Source organism: Harpia harpyja, chromosome 13, assembly GCF_026419915.1.
Source record: "Harpia harpyja isolate bHarHar1 chromosome 13, bHarHar1 primary haplotype, whole genome shotgun sequence".
Taxonomy (NCBI): domain Eukaryota; kingdom Metazoa; phylum Chordata; class Aves; order Accipitriformes; family Accipitridae; genus Harpia; species Harpia harpyja.
Window position 1 is genome coordinate 42,280,075 of NC_068952.1, and position 25,861 is coordinate 42,305,935.

At 40.6% G+C, this 25,861-nt stretch overlaps 1 protein-coding gene across 2 annotated transcripts in view; it reads right to left on the reverse strand.

The window, feature by feature from the left end:
• Positions 1-25,861, reverse strand: part of EBF2 (EBF transcription factor 2) — a 150,437-nt gene that overhangs the window by 86,382 nt on the left and 38,194 nt on the right. The window lies entirely within an intron of this gene.

Below are 25,861 nucleotides of genomic sequence, written 5' to 3' on the forward strand. Positions count from 1 at the left end.
GACAAAGAGAGACCAGAGTGTACGCACTTAGGAAAGTCATTTAAAAAAAAAAAAAAAGAAAGAAAGAAATCCCCCCCCCAAATTTTCACACACCCCCCAAGAAACAGCAACATTTGCCTTAAAGAGACAGTATGGGAATCAGCTATACAAGTCAATATTAGGACACTGTCTTGTAAATACTTTGCACCAAGCCAGCATTTGGTATATCCCCACCAGTTTTAAATGGAACTACTCATGTTAATAACTTTTTATAGTCATTAAATGTTTATTGTGGGGCATGCTAATGCAACCACTTGCTACAGATAAGGGGACTTCATCAAAGTCAATGCAGCTGCTCCCTGGGCACTGGTATGGCAGTTTACCAACCCCCTCGCTTAAGGGACTGTGCCCACTCTGATTGAGCCATGCCTCCAAGACGGTCCCAAACGAGTTTCTCCTCACCTGCAGCTTCTCTGGGAAACAGGCGGTTCTAATCCTTTTCCTGACACCACCTTTTTCCTTCCTGGTGTCAACCAAGACCCTGGGGAGTGACACCAAAACTTTATTCCCTGTCCCACCCATCTACCTACACAAACAAGGAATGGGAAGAGCAGACCAACAGCAGTCCTTCAAATAGCATTCAGTTGAAAAAGCAGGTTTTCCTGATGGTCACCTGGATGCTAACGATTAGGATCACATCGGTGCAATACCTCAGCGTCGCACCAGGTGGCTTCAATAATCTGCTCCAAATACTCGCTAGACCCGATCAAACACTGGTTTGTGCCTTCTCTCGGTTTCAGCTTCCATCTGAAGTGTGCAAATGCTCATAAACCAGAACAGTACTGGTGCTGGCTACCTGGAGCACTTGCAAGACATGTAGGGTAAAGGGAAGCGGAGTGTTAAACACTCTGCCTCTTCAGCTAGCTTGCACATCAAGTTGAACAGAAACGAGAATCTTATAGGAAACCCTGTTTAATCAAAACTGCAGTGTTTCAAGGACAATGATTAATTTTAAGGGCAATATTTTCAACATTCCAATTTTCTCATTTAATTTCATTCTTTGGTCATCATACTATTTTTATTACAGGTGGAATGTAAACATATAATCATGCATAGTATACAATTTATTTATTATTCAATGCTTATTATGTTGCAACATGACACTGAAATGCAGCCAGAAGATTGGACTGTACAAGGAATAACTTCTCTTAAAAATCAGAGCTGGTGAAAGTTTTGGGTTTTTTTAAATCACTTGCTTAATAGAAAACACCCTTGAATGAAACTTTTCATTAAGGGTGTTTTCTCTCCCAAATTTTTCCCATGTTTGGCCAAGAGTAAGACAGACAGTATTTTGTTCCTTTTTTATTCCTTTTCCTGTCTTCTTCCCTAACCTCAATTTTCTATATAAAAATTCCAGAATAGGAAAATAGGAAGCAAAAATAATTGTTTAAGGACTATTTTTAAAAGCTATGAATAACCAAATTATAAACACTGTATTTTGAAAATTTCTCAAGTTTTTTGAATAAAAAAATAAATTTTTTAAATATATGCAGAATTTGCCACTATTTGGGAATTTTCCCCATGAAAGTCACCTAAATTCCATTTTTCTTTCCACCATGCATACATTTGAATCCAAACATACAAGCCCAAGACTCACAAGCCTAGATGAAAAAAAAAAAAAAAATTGCAATATGACTCTCATTTCTCCCCATCTGCCCCAGCCTTCTGGGAACAGGAGCCTCTCAAAGCACCACAGAAGCAGGTGTAGGCGTATTTTAAGTAACAGAAAATCAGTTTAATTAAGCTCTCCTCAGACCTGCAAACTGGGAGAGTTGCTTTTCTTTCCCTAATAAAATAGCCCACAACAAACAGAACTACTCATGGGTCAGTTCTCCCACAGTTTCACACCTCTGGTAGAAAGGACACAGTGCTCAAATAGGGAATGCTTTTGAACCACTTCTATTCTTGGTAAAGGCTGTGGGGGCAATTTTTTTGGCCCATCTGAGTTTGTGGCTTGAAAAATCCCTAGACTCCTCATCACAGACCAGGATCCTGATGTGCCGTGCATCCTGCAAACTCAGGAGAGAACAGTCTCCACTGACACAACCCTTCCAACCAGAATTAAGTGTTGTTAGTGCTGCAGTGGAAAAAATACCATTAATTAAAAAAAAAAAAAATCTCCATTTCTCTTCACCATTTAACTCCAGCAATCTTTTAATTTCTCCATTACAAGTAGAGAAGTGCTATTACTCTTACCCATATGTGGGAAACTGAGGTGCAGCAAGGCAAAGGCTCGGCTTTTCTAGCCCAGCTTTAGTTGTTTTTTAAAAGCTTTCTAGACTCTACACGCATTCTTAGATATCGCAGATATCCACAGTCACAAAAACAGTCTACAACAAAACGCAACTGAACCCAAAGCTGTTTATTTCATGTTGTCCTAATGGCTGGCCTTCCCTTTCTTTATTGAGAGAGCTGCTAACAGTTGCAGCACACATAATAATTAGGCATTCTGTTTCACCAACACACACTGGCCCTCATCAGCAAGAGGAAGCTCTAGTGGTATAAAAGCCGCTCCATGCCCACAACTGATTCAACTTACAGTATCTCTGAGGGCTAACCATTTCTACCACTTTAGCTGTATTTGTTGAAACGTGATAGGAACCTCTCCTCAAATACTGCAGCTAAACTGTACTCGTAACGATGATCTGTAAAGGTTTAGAACCAGTGACTTACCGGTTGCATCCACTTGGGGTGTGTGTAAGGCAGGAAAGGGGCTGGGGGGTCTCACTTGCGTACACACAATGAACAGGTTCTCGACAGAAAAGCTCTAGGAACATCCAGGGGCAAGATGCAAGCAATACACTAGTGGTTCTGGATATTGATTTATGAACCCTGAATGATATTGTAGGAAAGTCCAGAAGGAGTAGTTTACAGGAAAAATTACTGCAGGCAAATGGTAGTTAGCATTTTAAATCACTCACTAAAATTGGTAAGTTAATGTATGTCACACTTGCTGAAGGTTCATGAACCAAAAAACCCCTCATCTTCTATTTGTTACTACCTCTAAGCCAACAGATATACACATTTCATGCTGGTGAAGTCTGCTGTAATATTTACAGTTTTCTGACTCACTGACTTTAGTTATACATCTGGATTTTAGAATTATATTTGCAAAGTCATAAACACAGACAAGCCACTTTCCTTACCCACCTTCCCCTTTTTCTCTAGGGGAGAAGTGGTAAAAAATCAGCATTTTTCACCTTCCCTTTGTTTCAAGAAATTGAAAAATAACTTTGGTCTTCAATATTGTTTGAGCCAAGTCTTTTTTTCAATTTTTCATAACATTTCTGCCTCAACAAAACCTGAAAAAAAGTTAAATAAAGGAAAATGGTTTTGAATAAGGTTAAGTGTCTGGCTTAAGCTGACAAAACCCAGGAAATTGGAAGTTAAGGCTGATACTAACAAATTCTGGCTCTTATGAAAAATAAAAGGCAAAGACAAAATGGTATGAGCTATAAATAACGCCTGCCAGAAATTTTCATCTTTAGGATCAAGCCCACTTGTACGCAGATGGAAGTGCAAGTACACACACATAACCCTACTTATATTATTTAAATGTTGGTTTGTGTACTTAATTCTTACCAGCTTCATAAAACACATAATTTATGCCAGGGACCAACACTGTATCTAGGGTAAGCATGTTAACTAAGCAGTTCTGTAAAAGGTTCATTATTTACCTAGAAGACCAGAAAACCACCGATGGAGATGTTTGGTCTCTCAGGTAAATAAGGATTTAGTCTGCAGGAATGAAAAATTCAAATACCTTTTTTAAGACTCCTTTGATAAAATACTGAATATATACGATGTTATTTTTATAATGGAGCATAAGCCCAAGTTTTTCTTTATGTTTGGGCCTCATTACATTGCTTTGACGATAGTGAAGTGGCTGAAAAACAGAAGCAGTTGTGATTTAAACTTTCAGAAGAGTATGAAGTGACCATGGTAAAGAGAGAATGTATTTTTTTAAACTATATTAGTTAAGTCTGTCGATTTCTTCAGTTAATTAAGAAATTTTTTGGCATGTCTAAATGATTACACCTCATTAAGAGTAGCATCTTAAAAAAAACCCAAAACCCCACCATCCATGTCAAAATCATTCAAATTAAAAAACTACTGTACCTCCTCTATAAGATACTCCGAGATCCACTAATGAAATCACATCAAGAACTAGGGAATGTTACTAATACTTTAGCAAATACAGTACAATGACTACACTGTGCTGCTATCTCAGCATCTATACTGAGATAAGGTTCTCCTTTGCAACAGCAAATCATTTAGACTCCTTAAAAATCCAGTCTCAGTTCCTCTTAAAAGTCTGGGGTTTTTTCCTTCAAGGTACAGAAACCCAAAGCATATGCAATGAAAAAATAATTTATTCAAGCCAGCCTAAGATGAACTTTTATTCTCAACTCCTAAGTCCATACACAGCATTATACATCACGTTTGAAAACAGGACAGAATACACATGCAGTGCACTAAGAGAAAGGGCAGATGTGTTGAGAGTATGAATGGCTATTAAAGAAAAAACAAAAACAAAAAAACAAACCACCACTAAACCCTGAAGAGGCACACTGTATAAACTTTAAATCCAATATACTCTTCTGTCCTCAAAAGAGGAGGGGGAAAAAATTTTTAAAAAAATCTTGGCTCACTAACTGAAATCTTAAACTGTTGACTAAACTTTCTGCAAGTTGTATGCTCACCATACACATTTCTGGATATTGGCAAAAAAATCTGGAAATGCTTATAAATACTAAATTGCAACATCAGTCACAAACAGCTAGTCTGCAATCAGATTTGTTATTATACAGTCTCAGGCTGTGCTCTACTACTCTGAACAATACTTGGGAATTCAGAGAAGCAAGTGTATGATCCATAACCTTATATGTGTCCAAATTAAAAAACTGTTGCCAAGGAAACACCCAAATATCAAAACTGAAATATAGCTTGGCCCTTAATGAGTCCAAAAGGAGCTGTAGGAAGTTTACTCAAGTTCAGCAGAGATTTTGGCTAAATGTGGGGAAGACATTATTAAAAGAGATCCCAGCTCCATGGTGGAGGCAGAAGAAGAAACAGAATACAATTTTGCAATGTAACTATGTTTAAAATCCTCTATTACATTTTTCTTCTCTTGAGACAATTGCGAACGCCCTAAACGCAATAAAAATGTGAACATTACTGAAGGGATGAAAAAAAAAGGAAAACATGCTTTTAGGGACAAAACAAAACAAAAAGAAGGAAAACTTGTAATGTTAGCACAACGATGCAACCTTAAAAAAAAGGTACAGTTTTCCAAGAACTGCATTTTTCTGACATCTTGCGCATATTGAGGTCCATGGAGACTTCACATTTTCCACACTCAGCACTTTGAGGGTCAGAAGGGTCAAGGTACCAGTATTCCCAATGGATCGCTGATAGTTCATCCAGAACAATCAAGCTACTGGCTGTGCCTCCCCCCTCGTTACCAAGCTGACACTGGGGTAGAGAAATAGCCACTACCACTGCCACCAGGAATGAGAAATCCAGAGGCAAAAGATTAATTTGAGATAGTCTGTTTCTTTTAGATTTTAGTGGTTTAATTCTTTTAAGTCATGACCCACATCCAGCGAAAAAATACAAATAAAAGTTTCTACCAATCTCCAGCTGAAAGTAACTCCATCCCAAACTGCTCCTTGGCACCTATGAAAGCAGACGATGGGAAGAATTCCTAAATTTCTTATACTTTATACCATGCAAAATTAGAAACTCTTGTAAGTACTTTGGGACAGGAACTGCCTTTTTTCTGGACCATTCAGGAAGCACCTAGAACGAAGAAGCTAATGTTTTGAAAATTCAGCAACAGCTAAATTAGTCTATGATTCTATGAAAAATACATACCACCCAAACCAACATTATTATTCGTGTTGAATCTCGTATTTCTGGCTAAAAACTAACAGTGTTTGCTTGATAAATTAGGCAGGAAATTTACTTGCTCCAAAAGAAATAATGATTTAACTAAATAGGTAGAGCAGCAATCTTTCCACCTTTTTTCACAATAAATTGTTTGCATACCTTAACTAAGAATCCATATCAAAATTGCTGTTTCTGTTCTCTAGCAAATGTATTTGTGTGTTCATTCAGTATGTTCACTTACTAATTAAATCATGTTTTAAATATTCCATCCAACCCATCTCTGTCTGAAAGATCTTTAAACTTTTTATGCAAAGTGACTGACTGAGAAGAGGCACCCAATGCACATGCATGTTTTTATATTTACCTAAATAGTAATTTTGACGTGTTGATAGTTTTTTCCAAAGTAATTTCCAAAAGAATTAAAAAGAACCTCTAGCATTTGCTAACTGCCTTACATCATGTTACTTTAAAAAAAAAAAAAAAACAAAAAAACAAAAAAACAAAAATAAAAATTGGCACCATACAAAAATAATGTATATTTTAAAAATACCAGCAAGCCATGGATTTGTATTTAAATAATAATGGTTTCTCATTAATGTTTTTCAGAGTTTACATAGCTACCAATGAAAAGTAAAAATTTAAATGCAAAAAATGAATTGATGTTTCTGGCTTAAATCTTTACAAGATTTTTAAATAATACTTAAATCAATATCAACCAAGACCAAACTTGTTCTTTCTGATTCTAACGAGTAAACTCCTCATAAGATAAATCACATTGCATCGTGTGTTTCATAAAAATAAATTATTTTTTTAAATAGGATGTGGTTAAAATTGTTAAATCATTATTGAATATAGTTCTTAAAAACCACATGCAGTTTTTCCATGTTATTTCCCCACTTCAGAATCAAAATCGGTATAATTTAGCCAATTTGGCAATCTACCATCACAGACTGCTATTAAACACTATTCAAGTGCTAAGCTTTCTGACTTCCATAAAGGTTTGTAGGCCCCAATAGATGCTGAATGGCTATTTGACATCTTTAGAAGCACTCATAATATTCTGGGCAAGAGACTTAGGAAAATGACATAAAGTGGGAGTTAGCTGCAAAAACATACAGTCTACTTCAGCTGAACACGGCTATTATTTGGGTATGACTCCCCATATTTTCTTGCATTTATTAGTTATTCTTATATGGTTTCCAGTGCTTGAAATTTCCAGGCTTTGTATATTAAAAAAAAAAAAAAAAAAAAAAAGGCAGAAGTTTACAGGAAAAAAAATATAAATCAATTTCACCTTCAAAGTGTCTTTGCTAAAAATGTAAAGCCTGATTTTTATTCTTACAATTCTACAGTAATAAGAATCATGGTTCCAAGTAGAGAGAAGAAAAAGAAAGGAACAAAAAACCAAAAATGGTTGTTGCATTCTCTGCAGCTACTGTAAATATTTTATGAATGGATACTTCAGAGCAAAGTATCACGATAAAAATTCTCTATAATTATTTGTCTAACACACTGAGTAAGGATTTGGACTTTGCCATAAGTCCTTAATGCAAAGAACTTGTCAACATCAGCTTGTTGAGACATTAAGAGGATTTCTTTAGGTACCACCTTTTAAACTCCAGTATTAAGCCGCAGCTTCTAGTAAATTTACCCTGTGGTAAGCAATTCCAGATGAGTTCTAGTGACAGGCTTCAGTCTCAAGGTACTTATTCATTGCACATTAAAATCTCATGTTCCCAGGACTGGGTTGTTTTCTGACTGATATCCAATTAGGGAATAGAGAAAAGAGGCATTTCCAAAGCTGGAGTTGAACAAAATAACCGAGAGCAGTAACTCACTGATAACCACTATCAGCAGTTGGTACTTTCTGTTTACTAACAAGAAGGTAAGCTGGAAAGAGATTAGCTCGAAAACAGTAATAGCTCCTCGGAAATAATTGCCCAATAGAGCAGGATCAACATTTCAGCCATATAACCGTCTTCAAAACAAACAACAGAAAATGTTTGTACATACTAAACAATCAACTTTCAGTCCATTTAAGATCTTTCTTGCCAATCCATACGTGAAACACTATCAGCACTGAATCTCAGCAACCCAGACTAGTTGGACTTACTAGTTGTAAGAAAAGTACTGTAATAACCATTTCATAGACAGGAAAACTAAGGCTTGTGGCAGTGAACTGACTAACCCCAAGTCACTGAGGAAGCTTATGACAAAGTACAGAATTGACAGCAGGCCACTTAAGCATTAAGTTTTAACTTCAGACGTTCACTCTTCTTTTCCTCTTCCACACCAGATAAAATTATCGGTCCCACCAGAACAAGTATCAGCCTCTGACAAACACTAGATTTCAATGCCTTTCTATAATGAATTAATACAACACATAGATACTGGTATAACAATACTTGGGGGTGCTTTCCTCTCTTGCCACCAGCATTTTTAACAACAAAGAGCTTATCAGCTTAAGCAGATATAGTAGGTTATTATTCATATAGAACAAAAGGCTGTAGATGCTACACAAATCCTATATGAATGGCTAGGGAATCAGGCAGGTGTCTGGCTTCACTGCGGTAACACACACATCGTGCCTCCTTGCCGCTAAACCAAACAGGAGCTATAGCTAGGTAGCAAGGATCAGAGCCTAGCATCAAAAACGTAAAGATTAGCTGTGTTGCTGCTGAATTTGACGAGTACTTTGCTATCAGCTTTGCTAAGAATGCAGAGGGTTTCCTAAGTGCCAGTATAGGAATGGGAAATTTTAGTTCACGTCTTGCTTTGGAAACCAGATGTCATACTCATTTGGGAGTTGTCAAGGACCTAGCCTCTGTGAGCATTTCTGCATGAGAAACGCTTGTGGCACTTTACCCCCATGAGCTCTGTGATAGGTTAAGAAGAAAGCAATACTGGTATAATGACCAGAAGAAGAGAAAAACCAAGAGTTAATCTGCCTCTCCTCTCAGGCCCATTTACCTGTCCTCTTCCTAGTCACTTCAGAAAAATAACTGTGACCCATTGTCACTTTGAAGTAGCAAAGCACCATGAACCCCATGCAGCAGAAAAGCCAGTCATCACAGGCTAGTGGGCAGGTCAGCCTCAGCCCCACAGTCATCGGAAGTGTCTGTCACTGAACTCTTGTCACACCATGGAAACCAGAGTGAATAGTTACGGATGCACGAATCTTACCTCTCTCTGTGAAGGGAACATTTGATAGAGAGACAGACAGACGTGCCAGAAAAACTGAGACACGTTTGCCTGAAGCTAAACAAGAGTCAGGTCTGCAGGCCTGCTGCAGGACCATTGAAATAAAACGTAAAAGCAGCAATCCTTTCAAGCGGCAGCAGGCAGTCTTTCCTTTTACGACTGCTAAATGCCTGGCTTTTTCCCTAAGCAATTTACAGTGCAGCCGTGTGTCAAGATGGCTGGTGGGAACCAAGATGCTCCAAGTTACTCAAAATAGATCAGGGATTCTACTGACAGATGCCTGTGGTATTTGCCTGGCTAATTTGCTTTTATTATGGTGAACAAGGCTTCTGTTAAATGTTTGCTGTCTACTTCACATTTATTATGATGGGGAGGTTTATATAGGTGTTTGTAGAACTGTGTCTACTTTTGTAATGGTGGGGGTTTTATCAATGTTTGTATTAGCCTACTTTCATCATGATGGGAATGTATGTTTTTAATAGCCTACTTCACTTTAATTATATTGGATGTTTTATTTAAGAGGTCCTAACAGCCTCCTTTTAACACATTTGTGTGAAGGCTTTTATATTCAGCTGTTTTTATTAGGTAGGAAAGTTGTTGTCCCTATACCTGCTAATACTAAAAGCTTTCTACATCCATAGACTGTTCCCAACAAGATTTCAATGTAAAGCAACCCTTTGCAAATATTTGCAAAGCACTGGCAGAAATTTAAGCATGCTTGGCAATATGCTGCACAAACACTGGTTTTCCATAGGGTTTACTATGCAAACTCATAAGCTAACGCACTGAAGAAGAAAGATGCAGGAACTAAGTCAACCAATACAGTATCAAGATGGCAACGTGGCTCATCACGAAAGTTAGTGTTAAAGGTTATTTTGATAGAAAAAACTAGGAGATCTTTTTTAAGTTCCCAAAGGTGTTTAACAAATTGGGAACAGGAAACAAGAAAAAAAACTCATGAAGACTGCTGGAATGAACAACAACAGTGAAGAGGTAAGAAATAGGTCTTGGTGCAGCAAAAGGGCACGATAAAATGGATCAGGAATTCACAAGGGTCATATGAAACCACGAACAGTTTTCAAACCCAGAGGAATGCAGAGTAAAGTTGTAACGATGGGAACGGTTTTTACTTGATTGGGGAAGGCAGGAAGTTGTAGTAACCCATGTACGAAATGACCAAGTCTCCAACTAGAGAAGAAAAAGGTCTGCTTTAAACAGAGATCTACAAAGACAGTGAGACAATAGCAGGAAAAGGCAAAACAAAAATGAAGAGAGATGAAAGGAGAAAAGCTGAAGGTGGTATCAAGGCACGGGCACAAATTACCAGGTGAAGGATGCCACCCAGAGTTATCAAGAAACAAGAAATTAAGATTGACCTTAAGCCTGTGATTCTTTAAGGTAATGGAGCACTAAAACTTCTTGGAAAAGAATCTGACATCATCGTCGGAATAAAAGACAGTCAAATTTACCTTGCAAGGCTATTACCATAGGCGTACAAAGCTATGGTAGTGCTGACCACGCAGGGAAACAGTGAGCATATGTAAGAGACAAGACAATGGAGGAATATTTGAGGATTGGGTAAGAGAAGGCAAATATTGGAACAAAGTCAAATTCTGTAAGACCAATCTGAGTAGAGAAAACAAACTCAAAAAAGAAAAGTTTGACTGACTTTGCAAAAAGCAATGAGGATAAAGATTATACAGAAAGGAACTGTTGGAGAACATAACATCTAACAAGCTTGATAATATAGCACCTAACAGGTGGAATCAAAAAGCAGCCAATCTAATCCATTAAGTTTTACACCCTGATGGGAGGCAGAGAAAGTATCTTAATCCTTATTGAACAGATGGGAAAATGTAAGGCAAAAATCCAGGCCTATTTTTTTTTTTTCCTCCTCTCAAGTCACAAACAGGGCAGACCTCATCTATTTCCTGATGTCCTTTTCTTCATCTCACTACTAGACAATGCACACCCCTCAGAGCAATGCAGAACACAGAGTTCTGATTTCCACTTTCCTGATCTAACAGTTCAGCAATAAGACCCCAAAACTACGGGCACTGGCTTACTTCCCAGGACTACTCATGAGAGCAAAGTTAAGCACGTGTTTTCAGCGTCTCCAGGATCAAGGCTAAGATAGTAATTGCCTCTGTTTTCACAAATATTTTTTTATGAGTCAATCAATAGGAAAAGCACAACACATTACAGATGTTAGATTTATTACCTCCCCCATCCAAAGTAAAAAGCCCTTAATAGTCTCAAAATCTCAATCCCCTACTGGCATTTGGAGTTATCTGACTAATCATAACAATGCCTGCATCACCTTGCACTGGAAAGGAGACTCAACTCATCATACTATGCAAAGCTTTTGACAGAGGGCTTTGCAACATCATTTTACATCATTTTGGAAGCTTCACAGCTCATAGAGAGCAAGTCTTATTCTCATTAAAGGAGGAAACAAGTGGCTAAGGTTTCTGGGGACAGATCCAGACGAGAACATTCAAATAAGACTTTAAAGCAAGCACAAAACCCTACTTCAAGGTAGGAAGAGGTGGAACATGAGTGAAAGCAGAGCACTAATTAAGCCAGAATGACCAGCCAGCTATATCAGTAGCCCTGTCCAAAGAGGTAGGTGAGGGTTTCTTTTTTCTTTTTATTTGATCTAACATTTGAATTCTGCCACGAAGAGAAGAAATATTATTTTGTGTAGTACGAAGTGCTTAGCCCCCATAAAAACCACACAGCAATGAGCTTCACAGGTTAACTGTGTTTTTCAGCTAAGAAAACAGGTCTACCTACCAACATGCTGCATCCAAAAAAGCATCATACAAACTGTCCTGTCTGACACCCTCCCCTCAGAACACGAAGGGAGAGGTGGAAACATTACTTATAGAACACAAACTGCCCTCAGAACTAAAACCCCTGACTTCTGAATGTGGAACAAACCCTGGCCTTACAGCCTAAGCTCAAATGACTGAAGGAGGATGTGACAGAGGCATATTATGTCCAGTGTTCACGCAGCCTCACACAGAGAGCAAAGGGGATGCTGGTGTGCCTGCGGGAGGTTACTAAAACTTGGGCCCGGCCCTGCATCTCGCATTGCCATATATCATAGATACTTATTTTCACAGTAGTAAAAGGAGTGCATCAATATTTGGCCTGAAGGTTATAGTCCAAACCCCACTGACTTCACCTAACCACAGGACACCCTGTGGCTATATTATTACTGTTTGTAATGCATAAGCAGCAGGAGGTCCCAGTCAAAGCCAGGAAGCTTACTGGGCTGGGCACTTAACCACAGATGCTCTGAAAATCTCAATAGGTGAGAGAGAGATGAAAGGGTGAAAGGTGTCCTGGCCAGGCAGTCTAGCAGGCTGGTCACAGAGTCAGGAATACAACATTTATTTCATCAGCTCCCTGCCTCAACAAGAATATGCCACCTGTGAAAAAACTTATCAAACCATCTTTCTGACGCACATGCTTTTCAGCATGTCTTTTCTTCTAAAAATCAAAGATATTCTTCCCTCCCCAAAAATCACCATCTGAGCACCTGTATTACCATTTCCCTTCTTTCACCAGATCTAACCCTGGCTTTTCTTACTGATGAAAGCTTGGGTACATTTGCCTTGTTTGACTCTTGACTGATGTTCTCTTACAAAAACTAAGCATCAGTGGTTCCTCTTACTTTATTACAAGATGGACCATACATTACCCAAAGCAAAAGAAAACTATAAATAAATCTGAAACCAAAACCACCAGGAAAGGGCAGAAAATCAGATTTACTTATGCAAACCTTTGTTTAAATTATGTTTAAAAAAAAAAAAAAAACCCAAACAACGCCACAAAAAAAAAAACAAACCAAAAAAAACCCAACCCAAAACACCCTCTGTGATGAAAACTGTGATTAAAGTCACACTGGTGAACATTTCACCTGCAAAAAGAAGGCAGAGATGTACATTCGTTTGTGTGTATGATGGGAGGAAGAAAAATTACAACTATGAGTACTGTGCACGCATACACGCTAAGTAAAAGCAAACCCCTCATTTCCTCCTCTGCACTGAAATACAGTCAGACACTCCCAGTCCCAGGAGTGCCACCCCCATAGACCACCAAAATAAAGAACAAAGGAGGCTCATTTAGACCATATTCAAGGAAAATATCTTGTTTACTGATCATCTTTATTTTTGGAGGAGGACAGCAGCTGAAAAATCTGTGCATTACCGAGAAGTTGTGGAGTGGAAGATGTTAATTTCTGTTTTCTTGCTTTGCAGGCAAGAATGCGGCAAGGGAGAAGAAGAGAAATTCAGACAACTTTATCCTAGCAAACGCAATCAGAGGGGCTGTTCATAACATTGCTAAAAAGAAAAAAATATTAACATTTCACAAGTTCCCCTTGTGGCCTCCCTTGCTCCTCCTCCCCCATCAAAAATTCATAAAGGGAATCAGCATTCTTTACCGAATGGGTCCCTGAGGTGCCATAGACCTTGTTGGAGAGAAAGGCTATAAATATCGAATTATACACCTCATGGGAAGAAAGGGTTGAAGATTCAGCTTCAAACCCACTGTGCTGTCCCCAGGGGAACTCACTCCAGACTCAAGGTCCAGCGTGGCAAGGAAATGGGTCAAGTGTGTCAATTTTGAGATCGCCGACCTTTGACACCTTTAATGATGCCCGGAGTCCACCTCCTTGACGTCCTGCTGCCCCCGGTGCACCACAAACTTTCCAAAGTCCCTTCAAGTAAAAAATAAATAACTGAGTCAAACAGCATTGAGAAGCTGTGCTAAAGGCTACTTCACAAAGGCTTCTGGCCCATTAAGTGTAGCACTCAGATTTTCAGGCTGTCTTCACTTATCTCTGTACCACTGCAATACAGTGGAATTAAGGTCCACCACACTTTTACCATCAAGTCCTCTGTGTAGGTTTTGTTCTAGGTAAAACATAAACTCCACATTATTAGATTGCATCAGACTCAAAAACAAGCAGCTCATCTTTTTTTCTTTCTTTTACAAATATTTCTAATTCAAGTTGCAATAAAAGATAACAGGTGTTAAACAGTTAAAAAGCTAAACAAACACCTTTAAAAAAAAAAATCAATAAAAATCCTGTCTGTAGGCACAATCCAGCTAATGTTTACTATTGAGACGCAGGAGGTCAGAAGAGCTGCCTACAGCATTAAGAATCTCCAGGATCTGGCCTCTCCCCACATTTTTCTCATCTTTGGCTTAGACTGGTGATAGCAAGAGCCACCCATCCTCAACAGCAGAAAACAGAGGAAAAACAATACTCCTCTACACAAGCCAACCTCAGTGCATAATAGCTTGCATCACTGCAGTATATTTCATCTTCACAGATTTTTAAGAAAATAGGGGTGAAGGAATATCTTCAAGTAGTGCAAGCAGAAGTAGGAGTTACTTGCCTCCTATAGAAATGTAATCACATATGGGGTGGAAGGTATTTAAACCCGGTTAGGTCATAGCACAGAGGACAGATGTTATTCAATAACCTCATAAGGAATCATAGGTAGGAAAATGCAATGACCCAGTTCCTAAACTGGGATCCGGCTAGGACACCGGGGCCAACAATTCCCCTTCCAAAACAAACCATCACGGTATTGTAATGCTACAATATTATATTTTCAGCATACAATAAAAATAAAATAGGGCTTAACACACTGTGGTTCCCTGGAAACACATGAAAAAACCAAACTACTTGAAACCTGTCTTCCACCAAGCCAGCCACCACCACCCCATTAGGGACTGGAGTGTGAGCTGGTGGGTTCGGTTTTTTTCTCTTTTGCAGTACAAATTCAACAGGCAAGTGAGCATGCAAACCCTGGAAATGTCCCAGGCATAATTGTGTCTGATCTCTGATCCGGGACTTTACTGAAGAAAAGATGCAGAATTCAGCTTTGAGGGCTGTGTACAGACACCACTAATAATTTGGCTTACAGTTCACCAGCGCCACAGTTCTACTGTAGGAAATAGGCTTAGACAACATCATTCTAATTTACAGCTGCTATCATCAGGATGAATTACAAGGGAAAAGATGCCACAGTGAGATGGTTAAGACAAAATACTACAACTCAGAAATGCCAGGCTCCATTCTCAGCTCTGCTACAGAGTACTAGCATGGCCAAGTGAATCAAACCCATAGCTGTGCTTCAGATCCTCAGAAGGGCTTTAAACTAGGTTCGAAGGGGGCAAGGGATAAAACTAGGTGCACCAGAGATGAGCCTGGGGGCAGCGTGCCGATGTTAGGGGTGGATTCGATGACCCAGCTCAAATGCATCTATGCCAACGCACGCAGCATGGGCAATAAACAGGAGGAGCTGGGAGCCATTGTGCAGCAGGATAGATATGACTTAGTCACCATCACGGAAACACGGTGGGATGACTCCCATGACTGGAGTGCTGCAATGGATGGCTACAAGCTCTTCAGAAGGGACAGGCAAGGTAGAAGAGGTGGTGGGGTGGCTCTTTATGTTAGGGAATGTTTTGACTGTTCAGAGCTACACCATTCTGATGACAAGGTGGAGTGCTTATGGGTGAGGATGAGAGGGAAACCCAATAAGACAGATATTGTGCTGGGAGTCTGTTATAGACCGCCCGACCAGGTTGAAGAGACGGATGAATCGTTCTACAAGCGGCTGGCAGTAGTCTCAGAATCGTGTGCCCTTGTCCTTGTGGGGGTCTTTAACTTTCCAGACATCTGCTGGAAATACAACACAGCAGTGAGTAAACAATCTAGGAGGTTCCTGGAGTGTGTGGAAGATAACTTCTTGACACAGCTGGTGGGTGAGCCAACCAGGGGAGGAGCCTTGCTAGACCTGTTGTTTACGAACAGGGAAGGACTGGTGGGAGGTGTGATGGTTGGAGGCCGTCTTGGGCTTAGTGACCATGAAATGGTAGAATTTTCAATTCTTGGTGAGGCAAAGAAGGTGGTCAGCAAAACCACCACTATGGACTTCCGGAGGGCTAACTTTGGCCTCTTCAAGGCACTGGTTGAGAGAGTCCCTTGGGAGACGGTTCTGAAGGGCAAAGGGGTCCAGGAGGGATGGACATTCTTTAAAAAGGAAATCTTAATGGCTCAGGACCAGGCTATTCCCATGTGCCGCAAGTCAAACCGCCAAGGGAAACGACCGGCCTGGCTGAATGGGGAGCTTTTGCTAGGACTTAAGAAAAAAAGGAGAGTTTATAATCTCTGGAGGAAAGGGTGGGCAACTTGGGAGGAGTACAGGGATCTTGTTAGATCATACAGAGAGAAAATTAGAAAGGCGAAAGCTCAGCTAGAACTAAATCTGGCCACTATCGTAAGGGACAACAAAAAATGTTTTTACAAATATGTTAACAGTAAAAAGAATCCCAAGGAGAATATCTATCCTTTAATGGATACAGAAGGGAATGTAGCAACCAGTGATGAGGAAAAGGCCGAGGTACTTAATGCCTTCTTTGCCTCAGTCTTTAATAGTGAGTCCAATCATCCTCAGGGTACTCCACCTCATGAGCTGGAAGGTAAGGATGAAGAGCATAACATACCCCCCTTAATCCAGGAGGAATTAGTTAGGGACCTGTTACGCCATCTGGACACTCGCAAATCTATGGGACCTGATGGGATCCATCCAAGAGTACTGAGGGAACTGGCAGAGGTCCTTGCCAAGCCACTCTCTATCATCTATCAGCGTTCCTGGTCAACAGGGGAGGTCCCAGAGGACTGGAGGCTGGCCAATGTGACTCCCATTTATAAGAAGGGTCGGAGGGAGGATCCGGGGAACTACAGGCCTGTCAGCCTGACCTCGGTACCGGGAAAGATTATGGAACGGTTTGTCTTGAGAGCACTCACACGGCAGCTCCAGGATAAGAGGGGGATCAGGCCCAGTCAGCATGGGTTTACAAAAGGCAGGTCCTGCTTGACCAACCTGATCTCCTTCTATGACCAGGTGACCCGCCTAGTGGATGAGGGAAAGGCTGTCGATGTTATTTTCCTAGACTTCAGCAAGGCCTTTGACACTGTCTCTCATGGCATACTCCTTGAGAAGCTGGCGTCTTGTGGCCTGGATAAGTGCACTATTCACTGGGTGAAAAACTGGCTGGATGGCCGAGCCCAGAGGGTAGTGGTGAATGGGGTGAAATCCAGTTGGCAGCGGGTCACAAGTGGTGTTCCCCAGGGCTCAGTGTTGGGCCCTGTTCTGTTTAATATCTTTATTGATGATTTGGATGAGGGGAGTGAGTGCACCCTCAGCAAGTTTGCAGACGACACCAAGTTGGGAGGCAGGGTCGATCTGCTTGAGGGTAGGGAGGCTCTACAGAGAGATCTGGACAGGCTGGATCGATGGGCTGAGGCCAATTGTATGAAGTTTAACACGGCCAAGTGCCGGGTCCTGCACTTCGGTCACGGCAACCCCATGCAGCGCTACAGGCTTGGGGAAGAGCGGCTGGAAAGCTGCCCAGCAGAGAAAGACCTGGGGGTGCTGGTTGACAGCCGGCTGAATATGAGCCAGCAGTGTGCCCAGGTGGCCAAGAAGGCCAATCGCATCCTGGCCTGTATCAGGAACAGTGTGGCCAGCAGGAACAGGGAGGTGGTTGTTCCCCTGTACTCGGCACTGGTGAGGCCGCACCTCGAGTACTGTGTTCAGTTTGGGGCCCCTCACTACAGGAAAGACATTGAGCTGCTGGAGCGCGTCCAGAGAAGGGCAACCAAGTTGGTGAGGGGCCTTGAGCACAAGTCTTATGAGGAGCGGCTGAGGGATCTGGGGTTGTTCAGTCTAGAAAAGAGGAGGCTGAGGGGAGACCTTATCGCTCTCTACAACTACCTGAAAGGGGCTTGTAGTGAGGTGGGTACTGGTCTCTTCTATCAAGTAACTAATGATAGGACAAGAGGAAATGGCCTCAAGTTGAGGCAAGGGAGATTTAGGTTAGATATTAGGAAAAATTTTTTTACTGAGAGGGTTGTCAAACATTGGAATGGGCTGCCCAGGGAAGTGGTTGATTCACCATCCCTGGAGGTATTCAAAAAGCGAGTGGACAGGGTACTCCAGGGCATGGTTTAGGGGGCATGGTTAATGGTTGGACTTGATGATCTTGAAGGTCTTTTCCAACCAAAATGATTCTATGATTCTATGCCTAAGCCTAATCACAGCTGTCTTTCTCAATACTAATGAAACACAAGTAATCAAGAGTAACAAGCAACAACATTTTGTTGTTGTAATATATAAATATATGCATATGTATTTTTAAAAAATGAATGAAAGTCTGTGCTTGCTTTTCTTTAACATCTTCTGCAGTCCAGTTCTCCTCCTGTGAATGGGTTTGTCCCTTAGGCAAGAAAATTTCTGAGCCCCCAACCAAATTACTTCTGTGCTGCGGGAAGGAAACTCATCTTTTTATTGGGTTATGTCGGGTTGCAGGAGGACAGACTTGACTCCCCAAGACAGACAAATTACAATTGTAAAGGTAAAAATAATTTAAAACTCCAAGAAATATACTGAGCTAGAAATGGTTTCTTCCTCACACAGCCTTCCATCCCCAACTTGGACAGACTCTCTCATTATATTCCATTGAAAACTCTCTGCCAGGCCAGCTCATATAAAAGTATAAATCCCACTTATCCACCATCTCAGGGGAAACCAAGTTCCTTTGGATAAGCAGGGTTAGAGATGATGGGAACTGTGAGCCTCCCAGCACAGAAAAGGCCATGCTCCAGGTCCCCACCCCTGAGGCACAATGAAGACAAGACCAAAAGACTTTGCTGACTGTCTGGATTTTTAAGGGATCGTGCTCCAAACAAGTTAAAAATTTAGTGGGTGTACATACACACACACACTCACTCTGCAATCCCAAGGATATAGCTAAATGTCTGTTAACCCTCTTGCTCCCAACCTTAGTGAAGTGAATGTAATGCTGAGGAAAAACAGATGAACATCGGTCCTTGTTTATTCCCAAGTCGGGTGCAAGAGAGGCCGCAGCCAGACAAATACACTGTCTCACAACAAGGCTACCTCTATTGACCTCTCGTCATTCTGAGTCTACCAGCAATATGTTACTTAGTTCTAATGCAACCGTTACTGCATTTATGCATACCAATTAATGTTTTATATGTAGTTTCTGTGGTCTCTTATTTTTTTGCAGGGTAGCAGGGGAAAGGAGAAGAGGAATGTGTGCAGTTGCAAGCATCAAATTATTAGCACATCTGAGAGGGAATTGTTCTCTCAACACCAAAGGGGAAACGCCCTCCAAACTCATCACCATCATTTTTTCCTGCCATCTTCTAATCTGAAAGCATTGAAATTTTTAGCCCACATCCAACATTTACATCCCAGTCCCATGTAACACTACACCTTTACAGACAGCCTTCCACCCAAACAGAGAAGAGCGCTGTATCGCACCTGTCAACATTCACAGGTCAAAAGCAGCCCCCATGCACTCATCTGCATTGGACCTACTACACGTGCAGACGTGATCCAAATCAGATGTCCCCCATACGCATCAGCCTGCACATCACATACACAGGGAGTAAGGTGCATTTTGGATGCCTTGAGTCACTCTGCTTGCAACATGAAGCCACACACACCATGCCTGCTTATTCAGAACGACGAGATATCTTTGCATAAGTCCAGAAAACTGGCATAGTTACTGCTAGATGAAGGAGACTAGACAGCCATGCTTTAAAATGCATAAAGATTTCAGTCACCTATAAAGGAGATCATTTTCTCCCCTGTATGATGGTGAAAGAATAGAACAGAAAAAGGAAGGAAGTCTCACCAGTGCAGAGTAGTTGTGGATACAGCAAGGTCTCCTACCACTACATCTTATCATCCTTACAAGACTATAATGTGATGCGTGCTATACGCAGTACAAAATCTATCTGCAGATAAGTTCTTTTTAACATTTATCAAGGTAACATTTCTCTAAAGATTATATATAAAGAAATGTTTTAACATCACAGGTCAGAACTCTGATGACATACTTTGGCACAAACCCCCAGTTTCCTCCTTTCTACTCTGTGACTTCCAGCCGCCACAAATCCATAGTCCCGGTGTCTAGTCAGAACCACAGAACTTGACTATACCCCTGTTTGCTTCTAACCTTGTTATCTCTCACAGGTAACGTGAATACAGAGCGTTTAGGCCACACATTGCTAGGTTTAGAATACACAACTACATCACATTTTTATTAAAAAAACAACAACAAAAACCGCACAATGCCAGTTTTGTCTAAGTTCAAGGTCTGTGGCAATTATTTGACTGCGTGCTGGTTTGGTTATACATGCACAGTGAGCTGGAAAACAAAGAACGCACTATACAGTTAACAAAGATTTATCAGTTCTCAGAAGAAAAAGGAAGGCAGGTTGACAGGACACAAGCTATGAAAGGTACCAAGAGTAAATCTAATCAGCCATATTCAGTAAAAATTTAGCAAATCTTGCTTTACAGAACTGAGCTAAACAAAATCAGTTCCCCAAATAAGTGTTTCCTATCTTTACATATTCTAAATGTGACAAGATGAGATTTGGGCCTCTAAATGGTCTTCTCAGCATCCGAGTTCTTCCCATACATAATGGAAAAGTGCCACCTAAATTAGCACTTCTCACAAGACATCTACCATATCAGAGAGAAGCAGAAGTGGGGCAGTGAGATAGATATCAACCAGAATTCCGAGTCTGAGTATCTAGAACAAAGAAGAACATTATAGCCCAATCTGAATTTTATGGCTTAAGCCCTCCTTTTGATTATAGGCCCAAACGGTTCATGCGTAGATAGAAATGAAGTACACAGAAAGGATCCTTTACAAATCAGTTGATTAATAATGAATATTTGCAGTCTCCTACATTCACCTATAAATCAGCTCACAGATAATAAATTTAACGTTCACAATAATACAAGTAGGTTTACCAAATATAGGCCTCATTATACACATGAGCAAACAGAGGTACACAGAGCTAGATATAAAACTCCAGAGATCTATAGTTACAGAACTTAAGAAGCTTGTCTGCTAGTTGGGATCAGTATGGGAGTCCACATTCAAGACCCCCAAAGTCCTCCCTTTTATTTGTTTGAAGGCCATACATGTGAATTCACTAGGGTGACCCTACGAGGAAACGAGAAGCAATTAAAAACAATTCCCTGCTCACTTTCTCTGGGTCATTTATAATTTCATAAACCTCTACTCAATCCTTCATCAGCTTTGTAATTTCCAAGTTAGAGTTTTTATTTAGTCTCTCCTCATATGAATGCCGTATCATATCCTGATCAAGTAAGCAAAGTATGTATAACAAATACCTCAAACTGTGTTGGGATATTTCTACTTTCAATTGAAATAATTTTTCTGATATCTCTTCAGCTATAATTCCTAATTCCCCTCCCTGCACAATGCTAAAAGCAGAGGTCGCCAAAATGATGTATGTAACAGGCAGCTTCGGAACCAAACTCACCCTTCAAAAACAGAAGCTGGCTGTATCGAACCAAAGGTGCAGGTAGCTGAGAGGAATAAATATTCGTAATAGAGAATAGACCAAAATTTCAATTCTCTCACATCAACGCTACTTCTCTCATGCCAATGTTATTTGCAGAACAGAGAGTAATTTTGTTGAAAATTTTACTATATGCTTTCAATTTTGCCAAGTCAAAGCAATTTAGAGCGTTGGAACCATGTTATTTGCCCACAGTTAGAAAAGAAAAGCTCTCCACTTTGTTCAAAGACACATTTTAAGAACAGTCATTTATGTAAACTCATCTTTCCATGGACAATTCATAACTGCCCTGTTTTCTTCTCTTTTGCTTATAACGCTTCCCACGTTGCGTTTCAGAGTGTCATTAAATGCCCTTTTATTGCTCCCTCGTTGTAAGTACCTGAGTATTAACCAGGGCTTTAAGATTTACAGCCTATTTTAAACTCAGATAATGATGTTTAATTTGTTATTGGCTGTGTAAAGGTTAACAAAGAAATAACTCAAATTATTAGCAAAGGAATAACGCATTATGACAGGGCAATTAAGAGCTGTATCTGGCACTGCATGAAAAGATTGATCTCATTTCAAAAGGAGCTCAATGATCTGCATTCACAACCCATGAAGTACAAGGCTAGCATGCAGGTTCATCCTTTACACACTTTATATATTGTTCAGTTGGGTTTCATCAAGAAACTTGCATGAGTAACATGCTGACAGGCTCTCACAAATCTACCTGCGAGGCTTGAAAGAAGTTTCTGCCCTTAGCAGTTCATACTGCTCCTTTGCTGGGGGTTACCTCTCTCAGAGCAGAGTTGGCAGAACACAATTAAGCAGCATTCACCTGGGGCTGCCTGCCTGTAAAAGCCAGCTAAGCTTAGCTTAAACACACCTTCAGTGGCACATTGAGCTATGTCTTTGTCCATAACTTGAGTAAGATGCAGGCACACTTCACCAGCTCTGCAGTGAAAAAGAGGCACCATCTGAAACTAATGTACTGTAAATAAACACAAATCAAAGCCTTAAGTGAGAAGATTTCAAATTGATTTTATAGTACTGCTGCAACTGTACCCCAAGGCCTTGCTTTTAAACTTCACTGCTGTGGACTCACTGATCACATGTTTTGCTGGGGGGGGGGCGCTTATTTTATTCAAATTCATTGCACTGTTACAATCGTTCTCATGTAGATAAAGTCCCTTTTTTCTCATCCTTATTGAGGCTGTTGGGCAATTGCCGGAAACACTTTTTGGAAGAGTTTGGGAGAGGTTACTGGATGTAGGCCCAGCAACTTTTGGAAAAACAGAGTAGAAAATATGCAGAATTCATGGAAGAAAGACAAGCAGATGCTGCTTGAAAAGATGGTTATATTCTTATGTCAACAAATTAGTACATGAGCAGCCAAAAAGCCCACACAGAGGTAACACAAGCAAATGTGTCCTTAAGACATTCAAGGGAAAACACAAACTCTCCCTGTAGGATCTACACTAGCAAGCATACTATTAAGACCCTAGTTAGCAATGCACTTGAGACCTATTCCCATAAACTTTGGATCAAGGCAGTGGAAAGGCTGGGTACAAAGTAAACCCAGGCCCAAAACTTCTGCAGCTGACCTATATTTTTGAATAAATCCTTGCATTTAGAAACAATTCCAAACCATCTTCCATGGGGCTGAAAAATATGGATGGGATTGAAAAAACATGGATTCTGCAACTTTGGCTCCAACAACATCCATTTTATTTCCTTAAACACTTACCCAACATTGCAGCCAAGTGCAAGTTCAATCAGTCTTCCCAACCACTGTTTGGGAGAGGAATAGACCTCCAGCTGGTATAAAATGGACTGTGACTTCAACAGCTTTAAGACTATTTCCACCAAGCCCAGGGTCTAACTTAGTATTCTTTTTAACACCCCTTTTTAACAATTTTTTCTACCTGCAAGCCCTACCTCCGTATCTTTTCTGACACCTCCACCCAAATTTTGCATTTCTTGGCTCTAAACTTGCAAAAACATTGGGGAGGTGGGGTGGAAGGGGGTGGTGGTGTGTGGAGGGGAATACTTTCCCTGAAAGATTTTAGCATAAATTCTAAGCAGTCTTATTAAATTCTATGGAACCTTCCCATCCTACCCTTCCCCCACCTTTTTTTGCTTTTTTTCCCTCCTCCTAACTCTTACCACATGTTGTAAAGGCCAGACATGAGTCAGACCAAGCTCCTTAAGCAGTAGGGAGGGGGAGGGAGGAGGTAAGCAAAGCGGAGGGTTCCTTTATCAGCTAAGAGAGGGGCCATTTCCCAGACTGCCCATTCCACACTCCAGTGCTACCTCGCACAGCACCAGAGCCTGGCAGCAACACAGATACACCCATTAAAAACAGTCCTGCCAAGCAGCTGAAAATTGAGGACCAACAAGAAATTCATAAAAGCAGTATGAAAATGGTGGAATTCCTTCTTTTATTGGCCAGTAAATTTCTAGCAGGTCAACGTGTCCTAAAGGACAATCAGCTGAGAGGGTTAGGTGCATAGGTTCCTGACTGTTCTCAGATCAATGCCATAAATGGAGACTGAGGATGAAATAAACCTTATGAGCTATGTCACACTTTCTTATTGAAACAAGGTGAAATCTAAGGCTCACAGCTATGGATTGGCTTATCTATTCTCTCCCATTGCATTTGTGTTTTATTTGCTCAACTTGGTCTTGCAATCTGTTGCTAAGAAGACTTTTTCAGCAACTCTGCCAAACACAACAGGCTTTGATCACGGATATTGCCACATCAGACAGCATTTGACCCTTCAAATCCTATGGCAAGCCCTTCTAGAAAAGCCTGCAGTGCACGATTACAGAGTTATTGGTTAGTATCAGTACTCACCAGGCAGCTAGCTATGTCCTTCCTAAAATAAAAGTCTCTGTTCTCAGTATCATATCCATACAGAATATTTATAAGTCTTGATAATCATGAATTCTGTAATATTGACTGGGAATGAATGCCAGAGGCCAACTACACCTCAAAATAATACTATTTCTTTGTCTGCGGTCTTTCCGTTTCATTGAGTATTCTCTTTGCTTAACTTACAATAAGGTACACCCCTGTTCCATGCCATGTACTATTTTATATTCCTTCGTGTTACCTTTCTATCCATTTCCACTTTTACAGTGTTCCTCTAGCATGAAACACGCAGCTCATTGTGCCATAAGTCTCATCAGAAGTTTCAGGCTAGACAGAATTTTTATCCAACACTTCTATTTCTCCCTGTGTTAAACTGTTCCAGCTTCCAAAAACATTTCTCAGTTACCTTTGATTTTGTTGTTGTTGTTGTTAAGTCATCAGTCTTTAATTTCAACATATTTCTAATCCATTCCCATCAGTCCCACTGAGGCAAATGGGCAGAGCTTAAAGTTCCACGGATAAGTGCAAGTGATGATTTTTGGATTATAAAGTGCAATTCAGTTGGCATTAGGTATTGCAGTGGTAGGAAAATCCCCAGGAAATAGAATCATCCAGATGGATTTCCTGCAGAGCCAGCTCAAATATCTTTGCATCACATTTGCAAGTGTTTCTGGATCTAGGAGGACTTACTTAGTCGTGTACCACACAGAAGACACAGAAGAAGCTTAGGCCTGAAAGCTGGACTATCATGTCCACACAGGCCTGCATCCAAGGCAGTATGTCCTTCCAAATCTAGAAGTGCTGGAAAACATGATGCAGAAGTACAAGTGTCTCTGCCTGGAACCCATATAGACATATATGCAATGCATTTAATACTGCTTCCAGATCAGCGCAATCCTTGGCCCAGCAGGATTTCCGAGCTCTGTATGTAAGGAACAGCTTACCAACAATCCAGATAATCTCACGCACAGATATATGAATGAACCACAGACAATGCTATATTAAAAGACAAACTGCCAATTTCTTGATTAAAGGAGAATGGGGTTTCAGTATCCAGCAGCAGAAGCTCTATTACCTGCTGCATTTCTCCCTAAGGCTACAGGAGAGAAGACTGCACAGGAACAGCGCACAAGATTTTTGCTGCTTCTAGGATATTGGTGTTAAAAAAAAAAAAAAAATATATTGATGAACTACTTTGTCATTGTTAACAGCATTGCTGACAAACTCACAGCAGGCCCACTGAGAGGAAGACAGCAGCGTGTCTACTGAATGCCTGTTGTAGCTGAGACATGTGCTCTGAATTAGGCAAGGTGTGTAAATTATGACAGCCAGAGCTCTTTAGAGAATGCCCAGGTCTGAAGGATTCTGGTGCACTTTTGTTGTTGCTGCTGCATTTCCCTGTAGTTCTT